At 46.9% G+C, this 12,069-nt stretch overlaps 1 pseudogene; it reads left to right on the forward strand.

Annotated features, from left to right (window-relative positions):
- Nucleotides 1-12,069, forward strand: part of LOC148143679 (uncharacterized) — a 41,378-nt pseudogene that overhangs the window by 10,930 nt on the left and 18,379 nt on the right.

Consider the following 12,069-nt stretch of genomic DNA (forward strand, 5'->3'; position numbering starts at 1 on the left):
CTTCCTTCTCTATTAAGATGTTGTCCCTCCAGTTTGCGGTTTGATTCGTTGTGGCAATAGAGGAGGCCAAAGATGGTAATGTCAGAAAGGGGGTGGGAAGGGGAATTGAAATGGGTGGTGACTGGGAACTCTGGTCGGCTCTGTGGACCCAGATATGATGCTCAGTGAACCATTCCCCAAGTTTGCGCTCGCTCTCCCCGATATAGAGAAGACCACAACTGGCAAACACATGGCAAATGCAGTACCACAATATGAAGTTATAGCCTTTGCTGTGGGAAACAAAAAGTAGAAAGGAAGTGCATTGTTTAAATGGAGATGTAATTGGATGTGGAGAAAGTGAGAACTGCAGATGCTGGAGATCAGGGTCAAAAAGTGTGGTACTGGAAGAGCAGTAGGTTAGGCAGCATCTGAGGAGCAGGACAGTTGGCTTTTTGGGTACGAGCCCTTCATCAGGAACGATGTGTGGATGGACAAAGGAGCCTCAGCGTCCTTCTACATCAGTCGCTGCCAGTTGTCATACAGTACAGAAACAGACCCTTAAGTCCAACTAGTCATAGAGATATACAGCATGGAAACAGACCCTTCCGTCCAACTTGTCCATGCCGACCAGATATCCCATCGCAATCTAGTCCCATCTGCCAGCACCTAGCCCATATCCCTCCAAACTCTTCCCATTCATATATACCCATCCAGGTGCCTTTTAAATGTTGCAATTGTACCAGCCTCCACCACTTCCTCCTGCAGCTCATTCTATACATTTACTACCCTCTGTGTGAAAAGGTTGCCCCTCAGATCTCTTTTGTTTCTTTCCCCCCCCTCACCTTAAACCTATGCCCTCTTGTTCTGGACCTCCCCTTCCCCCCACTGCAGGGAAAAGATTTTGCCTATTTATCCTATCCATGCCCTTCATGATTTTATAAACCTCTATAAGGTCACCCCTTAGCCTCCAACGCTCCAGGGAAAACAGCCCTAGCCTCCCTTTAGCTCAAATCCTCCAACCCTGGCAATATCCTTGTAAATGTTTCTGAGCCCTTTCAAGTTTCACAACATCTTACTGATAGGAAGGAAACCAGAATTGTGCGCAATGTTCCAAATGTGGCCTAACCAATGTCCTGTACTGCGACAACACAACTGCCCAAATCCTATACTCAGAGGATTGGGAAAGTTTTCAAAACTTACAAAAGACAACCGGGAAAGAATGGAGGGAAAAAACAAACCTTTGAAGGTCAGCTTGGAGGCATCAAGGTCTCAGGACAGGGGGGTGGGGATGACCCCATCTATGGGCCACGTGTGAGCAAACGGTTCCAGATTGATTTACGATATCTGGTCGGTACAGACGAGTTGGATCGAAGGGTCTGTTTCTGTACTGTATACCTCTATGACTCTGGCTTTCCACTAATGTTTGCCATGTCAGTATATTCAATTTCTCTCTGGTGTCAGTGTTAAGACGTTGATGTCTCATTTTGCTTCCCCTTCCCAGGGATGTTAACCATTTTGTGTCTGGTTGTTCCTCAAGAAGCTGCGTGGCAGGTTCATCCTGAATTGACACACATTGTATTTGCTTCCCAAAATCAGACCTGCTCACCCTCAGCAGGATCCCAATGTTGTGAAAGATATTAACTTTCAGGTGGTGGTATCCAAAATTCAGAGTGATGTCAGTCTTGATGTTTTTGCTTTTTCTGCCCCTGTAAGATCCTGAATCAGCGCCTGCAGGGGAATTAGTTAGAGCGGAGTGAGAACAGAGGGGGAGAGAGAGTGGGATGGTGCTTTCCATTTTGTGGAATAATAAAAGAAAAGAATATTCCACAGAAAGTAGAATTGCTTGTTCAGAATTTCTACCCTGCACTGACAGTGATGGCTTTTGTAATCTCTTTTTACAGCGTATTTGAAGATCTGATGGTGGAAGTTTCTCAATCAACAGATGAAGGGCTTATGCCCAAAACATTGACCCTCCTGCTCCTCGGATGCTGTCTGACATCCCTGTGCTTTTCCAGTGCCACATTTTTCGACTGACTCTCCAGCATTTGCGATCCTCACTTCGCCGTCAATGTCTGACAGTCACTCAGTCCACCAGGACCGCAACGATTTTCGACTGATTTCTCTGAGAGGGATCAAAGCTTTTTGGTTCCTGACTGAGTGAGTATGTTTTCAGCATCACTGGGACTGGACGAGAGACCCCACTGTTGCAGCGCACTGTGCGTGGAGCGTGTAGCAGCTATTCAACCTGGAAAGAGGAATTCACGACAGGAAGGGGCTGGAAGTTCGATTGTGTGTGGCTGAGGCTTCATCCATGGAGAAACCTGAGGAATCCCGCCCCGTGGTGAAACCGTGGAAGTGTGGTGACTGTGGGAAAGGCTTCCGTTTCCCGTCTGCCCTGGAGATTCATCGGCGCAGTCACACCGGGGAGAGGCCATTCCCCTGCACCGACTGCGGGAAGGCCTTCAGACATTACTCCCACCTGCTGGCGCACCAGCGGGACCACACAGGGGAAAGGCCCTTCAACTGCCCAGATTGTGGGAAGGCCTTCATGTTTTTCTCTGCCCTGTTGGCCCACCGGCGGGTCCACACGGGGGAGAGGCCGTTCACCTGCCCTGAGTGCGGGAAGGCCTTCAGCACTTCCTCCACCCTGCTGATCCACCAGCGCATCCACACGAGGGAGAGGCCATTCACCTGCTCTCAGTGCGGGAAGGGCTTCATCTGCTCCTCCCACCTGCGGAGCCACGAGCGGGTCCACACGGGGGAGAGGACCTTCAGCTGCCCCGAGTGCGGGAAGGCCTTCAGCACATCTTTCACCCTGTTGGCCCACCAGCGGGTCCACACGGGGGAGAGGACCTTCAGCTGCCCCGAGTGTGGGAAGGCCTTCAGCACATCTTTCACCCTGCTGAGGCACCAGCGGATCCACACCGGGGAGAGGCCGTTCACCTGCTCTCAGTGCGGGAAGGGCTTCGCCCGCTCCTCCCACCTGCGGAAGCACCAGCGAGTTCACGTGCCATCGCAGGGGGATTGAAGGAGTGACGGCCGAGTGCCATTATCGATTGGACTATCAATCCGGTTCCGGGGACTCCCGGGTTTGAATCCCACCACAACAGATGGCAGAGGGAGTGGGTGGTGCGGGGGAGAAAGCCCCCATCTGATTCACTCTCTCCCTTGTTAGGAAAGGGAACCGCCATTGTGGGAGAGTATTCATTCAGTCGTTCCATCTTCATCCTTCACTCGGTCTGGCCAACACATGACTCCAGACCCACAGCAGTCTGGTTGACTCTACACTGCCCTCTCCCCACTGGCAAATGAGCAGGGAGAAACTTACCAGGATACAGGGTATGGGTTGAAATTGCTAAGTGAGGCAATACTTCCTCCGGATTACGGCTGTGCCAAGGATCCAATTACAACCTGGTGCTGCCCAATAGTAAAGACAGTGGGGTATGTGTGGGCTTTGATCTTGAGCTGTTTAAAAAGCAGCTACTTTGTCTATGCCTTTTTGCAGGGGGGAATCTGAAGATGTAACTAAGTTGAGTCACAATAAAGGTTACCTGAACTTACCGCCGGGCTCAGACTCTTATTGAAAGCTTTGAGCTCCAAGAGATTTTTAGTTTAAAGCTGCTCCTTCATTTCAGCCTCCTGCACTGAGTTTCCAATGTCATGTATCAGATGGAACAGTGAATGAGAAGCTAGTATCGTGAGAAATTGTAAATCTTTCAGGTACTGCGTTGTTTCATCAGCATTGTAAAGTTTACTGACAGCACCAGGACGTTTGGGCTGTGTTCACTAGAAATGATGTGGAGGTATCGGTATTAGTCTGGGTTGATAAAGTTAAAAGAAATCACCCAATACCAGGTTGTTGTCCAACAGGTTTATTTGGAAGCACTAGCTTTCTGAGTGCTGCTCCTTCATCGGGTAGCTGTGGAGCAGCATTGTAAGACACAGAACGTATATCAAAAGATCAGTATCATGCAACTGATGGAATATATTGAACAAGCCTAGATTGCTGTCAAGTCTTTCATCTCTTAGAATGGGTGCAGGTATTGGTTCATTAATGTGTAACTGCCAGAACATCTTTTAAGTCATCTCAAGAATGTGACTTGAGGTTTTATAAAAAAGATGACATCTCAGCTCAGACAATGCATTTAAAGGTGTGAGAATTGAGTCTGAAAATGTGTTGCTGGAAAAGCACAGCAGGTCAGGCAGCATCCAAGGAGCAGGAGAATTGACATTTCGGGCATGAGCCCTTCTTCAGGAAAGGGCTGAAGAAGGGCTCATGCCCAAAACGTCGATTCTCCTGCTCTTTGGATGCTGCCTGACCTGCTGCGCTTTTCCAGCAACACCTTTTCAGCTCTGATCTCCAGCATCTCCAGTCCTCACTTTCTTCCTGAGAATTGAGTCTGACAGTTTTCCAATCGTGAGTCAGACTGGTTCTATTTCCAAATTCATAAAATATTACATGGATTGACTGCCTGGAAATTGTGTGCTTTTTTAGCAAAATTGAATACATCTGCAAATATAATTCTGCCAATACAAATTCACCCCATAGAATTGTGTGTGGGTGCATGTGAGTTTGTGCGTGAGAGTGTGTACATGCTTGGTAAAGTGTGAGTGTGATGGAGTATAAGCCTGAGAGAGTATTGGGGGGTATATATGTGTGTGTGTGTCTGAGGGGGAGCATGTGTGAGAGAGGTATTAATACAAGCAAGGGGTTGCAGTTTGCTAAAACAAGAAAGGGCAGGACTTGTACTGATAATGGTAGGGCCCTGGGTCATGTTATAGAACAGACAGACATGGGGGAGTGGTGTTCAGGTACATAGTTCGTAAGAAGTTGCATCACTGGTAGACAGGGCAGTTAAGAAGGCATTTAGCAGCATAGCATTCATTGTTCACACCATTGAGTATAGGGGTTGGGACATCATGTTGAGGTTGTACAGGATGTTGGTGAGGCCACTTTCAGAGTACTGAGTACAGTTCTGATGGCCCTGTAATCGGAAGTATTCTTATCACAGAGGGTTCGGTAAAGATTTACCAGGAAGTTGCCAGGACTGGAGGTAAGCTGAATAGCAAAGGGCTCTAGCTTAGCATCGGGGAGCTCAAAACTTGAGGGCATATTACTTAAGGTGAGGAGAGAGATTTAAAAGGAACTGGAGGGGCAACATTTTGAAAGAGGGTGGCTTTGTATGTGGAATGAACTTACTGACGATGTGGTAGTTGCTGGTACATTTACAACGTTTAAACAGCATTTGGGTGGGTACATGAATAGAAAGGTTTAGAGGGATATGGGCCAAATGCAGGTAAGTGGGACTGGTTTAGTTTGGAATCCTGGTCGGCATGGACGAATTGGACCGAAGTGTCTGTTTCTGTGCTGCATACGTTTACTGAAACCAGTAGAATTCTGAAAGGGGCTTGACAGGATAGATGTAGATAAAATGGATACTTTATGGGGAGGGTCATACAATCCCAACAATGTGGATGCAGGCCATTCAGCCCATCTATTCCTCTCTGGCCCTCTGAACCTTACTCCATATTTCCATGGCCAAGCCATCCTAACCTGTACATCCCTGGTCACTATGGGTAACTTAGCACGGCCAATCCTCCCTAACCTACACCCGAATCTATAACTTACCTTCTCAAGAATGTAATTTAAATGCAGAGCTTTTCTAAGAAAAATGTCAGTCTGATTCAACATTGGGACACAGACAGAATTCACACCTATTGTCTCTATTTATAAATAGGGCAACGTCTCTTCGAAATGTAGATTCATTTAGATATAACTGCATCACTTCACATATTAAGATATCCCTTTGAATGTGCCACATCCCTTTGAAATGTAATCTCGTCCATCTACATCTCTTCATTTTAACGGTATTTCCGCAAATATTCATGTCCCTTTAAAATGCAGATTGCCCCCTTTCGATATGACGCCGTTCCGTTAGATGTCGGAATATCTGTTTAAATTGAGCCGTGAGCTTTCCCAATGTAGACAGGGCTCCTGGAAACGTGGCAGTGTCCCCCCTGCAGCTGCAGAGCGAGACAGGAGAGTTTGTTTTTGTGAATGAGCAGTTGTAGCGCGAGGTGGCTGTTGCTTGGTGACGGTGAGGCTCCCCCGGCCCCGCCCCCGCCCATCCCCCCGTGCAGACGTCACGCGGGGGCGACGGCGGTTGGGAGGAGAAGTCGCTCGAGCGGGGAAGCGGCGGGAGGGCGGCCGTTAGGAAAATGGCGCCGCGCGGCCCGGGGCAGACACCGTCACTGGGCACCGCCGCCTTCCTGGCGCAGCTGCTGTGTCACGGCCACACCGGCCGGATGTACAGCAGGCAGGAGCCGGTGAGCATTCTGGAGGCGGATGGGGTTAAGGGCCTACTTGGGAACTCGTCGGCCGCCTGGGTGGTGGAGTTCTACTGGTCGTGGGGCGGCCCCTGTGTCAACTATGGGGCCACCTGGAAGGTACTGGGCCCGGGAGGTGAAAGGTGAGGCAGGTTGGGGGGGGGGCGCGGAGGGGAAGGAATGTGGGGCCTGTCCTGTCCTGTCCTGTCATAGTGACATTTTACACTCACTTTCCATCTGCTTTTACTGGCGCTTGTGCTGTTTTCCCCTCACTGTTTGTTTAATCCTTGTGCTGTTTTCCCCCTCACTGTCTGTTTACTCCTTGTGCTGTTTACCCCTCGCTGTCTGTTTCATCCTTGTGCTGTTTACCCTTCGCTGTCTGTTTCATCCTTGTGCTGTTTACCCCTCGCTGTTTGTTTCATCCTTGTGCTGTTTACCCCTCGCTGTCTGTTTCATCCTTGTGCTGTTTACCCTTCGCTGTCTGTTTCATCCTTGTGCTGTTTACCCCTCGCTGTTTGTTTCATCCTTGTGCTGTTTACCCCTCGCTGTTTGTTTCATCCTTGTGCTGTTTACCCCTCGCTGTTTGTTTCATCCTTGTGCTGTTTACCCCTCGCTGTTTGTTTCATCCTTGTGCTGTTTACCCCTCGCTGTTTGTTTCATCCTTGTGCTGTTTCCCCTCGCTGTTTGTTTGGTTTAATCCTTGTGCTGTTTGCCCTTTACTGTTACTTGTGCAATTGCTGGGGTTAGTGTGTAAATACTAGTGAAGGAGATTATACACCAGCATGTATATGTTCCTCAGTCATTGAAGGGGCAGGACCTGTTGAGAATGGTTAGTAAAGCATGTTGTGCACTAAGCCTTGTTAACATGGATATAGTTTGTTATTTGGAAAAGTAGACTTTATTATTTAAAGTCACAGATGTACAGCACGGAAACAGATCCGTTTGATCCAACCTGTCCATGCCAACCAGATATCCTAAATTGATCTAGTCCCATTTGCCAACACTTGGCTCATATCCCTCTAAATCCTTCCTATTCATATACCCATCCAGATGTGTTTTAAGTGCTGTAATTATACCGGCTTCCACTACTTCCTCTGGCAGTTCATTCCATACGTGCACCACCCTCTGCATGGAAAAGTTGCAACTTAGATACCTTTAATATCGTTCTGCTCTCACCCTATAACCTATGCCCTCTTGTTGTGAACCTCAACCCTACACTGACGCAAAGACATTTAAAAAATAGTTGAGCAGCCAGACAAAATGCAAAAGCTATAAAATGTTGAACCACATGAGGAAAAAGAACTGTGGCTCTACTCTTTATTTCTCCCCTTGGCATTTGAACACTTAACATCTGTCAATAACACCAGCATCGCCACAGAGCATATTGTGTCTGTTCCTCGGTGTGAACAACAGCATGCATGCCCGCTGGTGTCCATGCTCCTCGCTGTTGGCAGAAAAGGCGACATCGCTTATCTCTGTTCCTAAAGGTCTTCCCTTTATTCTTAAAGCTATGCCCTCTGGTCCTAGTCTCTCCTACCAGTGGAAACATCTTCCCAATGTCATTGCACTACCCTGTCCGGTCATTTCTGCTGGTGGGTGAGACTAGGCCTCAAGGTTAGAGGGAGTAGCTTTCAGACAGAGATGCGGAGGAACTGCTTTTCCCCAAGGGCCATGAATCTATGGAACAGTCTAGATTAGAGTGGTACTGGAAAAGCACAGCAAGTCAGGCAGCATCCGAGGAGCAGGAAAATCAATGTTTTGGGCAAAAGGGCTTCCATCAAAATCTATGGAATACTCTGGCCAAGGAAGCAATAGAGGCAGCTTCATTAAGTATATTCAAGACACAGTTAGGTGGGTTTTTGCCTGGTAGGGGAATTAAGGGGTTCCTTGTGACTGCAGGGAGGAGGAGATGAGACGATGGACAGGTCAGCCGTGATCTTAATGATTGTGGAGCAGGCTCACTTGTGGCAACTGGAGTGAGTCCAGGGAGGGAGCAGACTTTACGACCTCAGGTATGTGTCATGGTTAGCCGGGTGAGGAGAGACATAAGGATAGGCTGGGACTGTTTTCCGTAGTGTGCCAGAGTCTGAGGAGTGACCATATACACTTTTATATCATCATGAGGGACATGGATAGGGTAAATAGACATGGTATTTTCCTTTGGATGGGGGAGCCCAGAACTAAAGGGTACTAAGTTTAGGATCAAGAATGTGGTGTTGTAGCAAGTCAGGCAGCATCCGAGGAGCAGGAAAATCAACGTTTCGGGGAAAAGCCTTTCATCAGGAAAGTGTGTTTGTATGTGAGTTTGTGTATAAGACTGTGCATCAGTGAGTGTGTCTTTGCATGTGTGCATGCTTGATAAAGTGTGATTGTGATGGAGAATGAGCCTGCGAGAGGGTGAGTGTGTTGAGAGGATGGTGTATGTGTATGTCTGAGAGAGAGCGTGTGTATGAGAGAGGTATGGATATAAGTGAGGGTTTGCATTTTACTAAAATAAAGGACTTGTACAGGTAATATTAGGGCCTGGGTCGTGTTGTAGAACAGAGACCTGGGGGTGTTCGGGTTCATTGTTCTTGAAAGTTACATCACTGGTAGATGGGGGTGAAGAAGGTGTTTTGCACACTTGCCTTCATTGTTCACATGCTGAGTACAGGAGTTGGGATATCATGTTGGAGATGCACACAGAAAGTACTTTACTCAGAGGGTGATAGATGTCTGGAATGCATTGCCAGCAGAAGTAGGGGCAGGGACGGTAGATTCATTTAAGGTGCATCTGGGTGGAGGAAATCCAAGATGGCGGCGACCCAGCAAGTCTGAGTCTGTAGTGCTCTGCCCAAGACTCAGGCAAAGTAGGCTGCCTGCCTCCACCACACCTTCCAAATCATTTAAATAGGTTTTATTTAAATACAGCTAGTTATTTTGCACCAAACTTGAGCGGTTTAGTGCCCCGTTAAAATGACTAAAGGAAAGAATGCCCGCAGCTCGCAGCACAAAGGAACCCCTCCCCAGCTGCAGTAGAGGCGTCCACAGCTGCCCCAGGGTACTTAACTATGGTAGCGAGCCTTGTTGCAGTGATTTCTAAGCTTGAAGAGAAGATCGCCACCTTCATAGAAGAGTCCAGGAGCAGGTGGGAGTTGCTCTCGGTCGCGCTGCAGAAGCACGACCGAGATATTGAAAGAATCGAACATCGAGTCGGAGGGGCGGAGCTAAAGGCTGCGACCTCCGAGGCTGCCGCAGAATCAGCCGAGGGTCGGGTCTGGACTCTCGACCAGCGAGTCCGGGCCTTGGAAGATCACATTAACGACCTCAAAAATCAAGGTTGTCGAAAATATTTGTTTGCTGGGCCTTCCCGAATGGGAAGAGCAAGGCCAGTTTACAACGTTTCTGGAGCAGTGGCTTCCACAGTTATTGAATCTGGAGGCTGGATCAGGCCAGGTCTCGGTAGAATGGGCCCACCGGGTTGCAATACATAGGCCCAGCTTGGACCAGCGCCCCCACCCAGTCCTGTTCCGGCTGCAGTGCTTTTAGGAGAAGCAGATGCTCCTAGAAGCTTCCAGAAATCTTGGGAAAGATCCCCAAGCCATGATTTACAAAGGATCCAAGATTATGCTGATTGAGGACTTTTCCATATTTCTGGTCCAAAAGAGGAGGGCGTTTAAGGGATTTAAACATTCAGTACTCCCTGCGCTACCCAGCAACACTACGTTTTAGCCACGAAGGTCAGTGTATGACTTCGGATCGCCGGAGAAGGCCACGGAATGTTTGGCCTCTTGGATAAATCTTAAGAGTTAACTCGTGTGGTGAATGATGTTGTTCTGCCCTCCCCCTTCTCTGGTTCACCCTTTTTTTTTTCTCTTATTACTTTATTGCTTAATATTATTTCCGGGGAGTAGGGAGAGGGGGCTTATTTGTTCTCCACTCTGCGATTTTCCCCTTTTTTTTGTATTTCTATATATATAGGCTGGGTGGCCTCGTAGATTTAGGTGAGGAGGGGTCTCTGCTTTGTCTTATTTTTTCTGTTTCTTTTAAAGCTGGGTTGTTTTCCCCCTGTTATTTTGTATTATCATAATTAATTACTATCTGCTGAGACTGTAATTTTATAGTTTTATATGTTTATACGTGGTATTAACATCACCAAATATATCTAAGTGTTGGTGTGGGCGGGTAGGGAGGGTACTCATTGTTAACTTTAGCTTGGGCATACACTTGAATTTTCTTCACTTTATTATGGGGTTCCTGGGTCGAGGGTGGGGCACTGGTTGGGAGAGGATATGGTGGGTTTTCGGAAAGGAAATGAGAGGGAAAATCTCCATTTAAATATGTTTTTGTTTTTTTATTTAGAAATAGTTTTTTATTATGTTAGTGTGAGTGTAATAAAGAATCTCTTTGTGAATTTTCTATGGTCTATGCTCGTGGTGTTTTGGATGGTGTTTCTCCTCCCGGGGGGTCTCGGACTTGTCTGGATGATTATGGTGAGTCATTCAATTAAATGGTGCACCTGGAATGTCAAGGGAAGTAATTCTCCAATCAAAAGGAAGAAAATATTATCAAATGTCAAAAAAGAAAGGGTTGATATAGCTCTCCTACAGGAGACCCATTTATTGGATGAAGAACACTTGAAATTACAACAGGGTGGATTTGATCAGGCCTTCTTTCCTTCCTTCAGCTCAAAAAGTAGGGGAGTAGTTCTTCTTATTTAAAAGAATCTCCCTTTCAAAATCCTAAGTCAGATAAAAGATGAATCTGGGCGATATATGCTAATTAAAGCCCTTATAAATGGAGAGGAATATGGGATTTTAAACCAGTATTGTCCCCCGGCGCATCCTTTCAAATTTATAAAGGAAGCCTTCTCCAAATTGATGGCTCTCGGTGCTCGTCATACAATTATAGGGGGAGACTCTAATTGCATTATGGAGCCGGAAATAGGCAGCATACCCAAGAGTACTGCGGGTGTATCCCCCAGATATAGACAATTGGCGGATTTGAATCAAGAATTAGGATTAGTAGATGTGTGGAGGTGCCTCCACCCGCAAGGCAGAGATTTCTCTTTTTACTCTAATCCACATAAATGTCACATGAGAATTGACATGTTTTTTGTCCCCTCGAGTTTTTTAAATTCCATATCATCCTGTAAAATAGGTGATATGATAATTTCTGATCACGCTGTTGTGTATATGGAAATCAAGGCTAGGAACAATGAGGCATCCCCCTGACATTGGTGTATGGGTTCCTTCTTAACGAAGGATAGTAAATTTGCAAAATATTTTTCTCAAGAATTTAAAGCTTTCTTGGAAATTAATTCAGGTACGGCCAGTAACCCGTCAATGATGTGGGAGACTATTGAAGCTTATGCACGAGGTCTGATCATTTCATACTTGGTGACCCAGAAAAAATTAAAGGGAAACCAACAGCGTCTACTTGAGGCTCGCTTAATAGCAGCTGAAACAGCATACGCTGACAGACCTTCTATTGCCAAATTACAAAGGATTACGGCCCTTAGGACAGCTCTGAATACCGCCTTCACCTTAACGGCAAAGAAGGAAATATTATTTGCAAAACAAAGATTATATGAATTTAGTGATAAACCTGGTAGATGCTTAGCATTTCTTGCAAGTAAACAAAATGGCCTCTCAAGCTATCACAGCTATCAGGGAAAATGCTGGTACTCTGACTCACGATCCTAAAAGGATCAACGCAATCTTCAGAAAGTTTTATTCTGATCGCAGGATTGTGAAGGTAGAGCCAGGAGGATGCAGTCCTTTT

The sequence above is a fragment of the Chiloscyllium plagiosum genome, unplaced genomic scaffold (genome assembly GCF_037043375.1).
Source record: "Chiloscyllium plagiosum isolate Xiang-an unplaced genomic scaffold, Cpla_swu_hap1 HiC_scaffold_27, whole genome shotgun sequence".
In the NCBI taxonomy this organism is placed as follows: Eukaryota; Metazoa; Chordata; class Chondrichthyes; order Orectolobiformes; family Hemiscylliidae; genus Chiloscyllium; species Chiloscyllium plagiosum.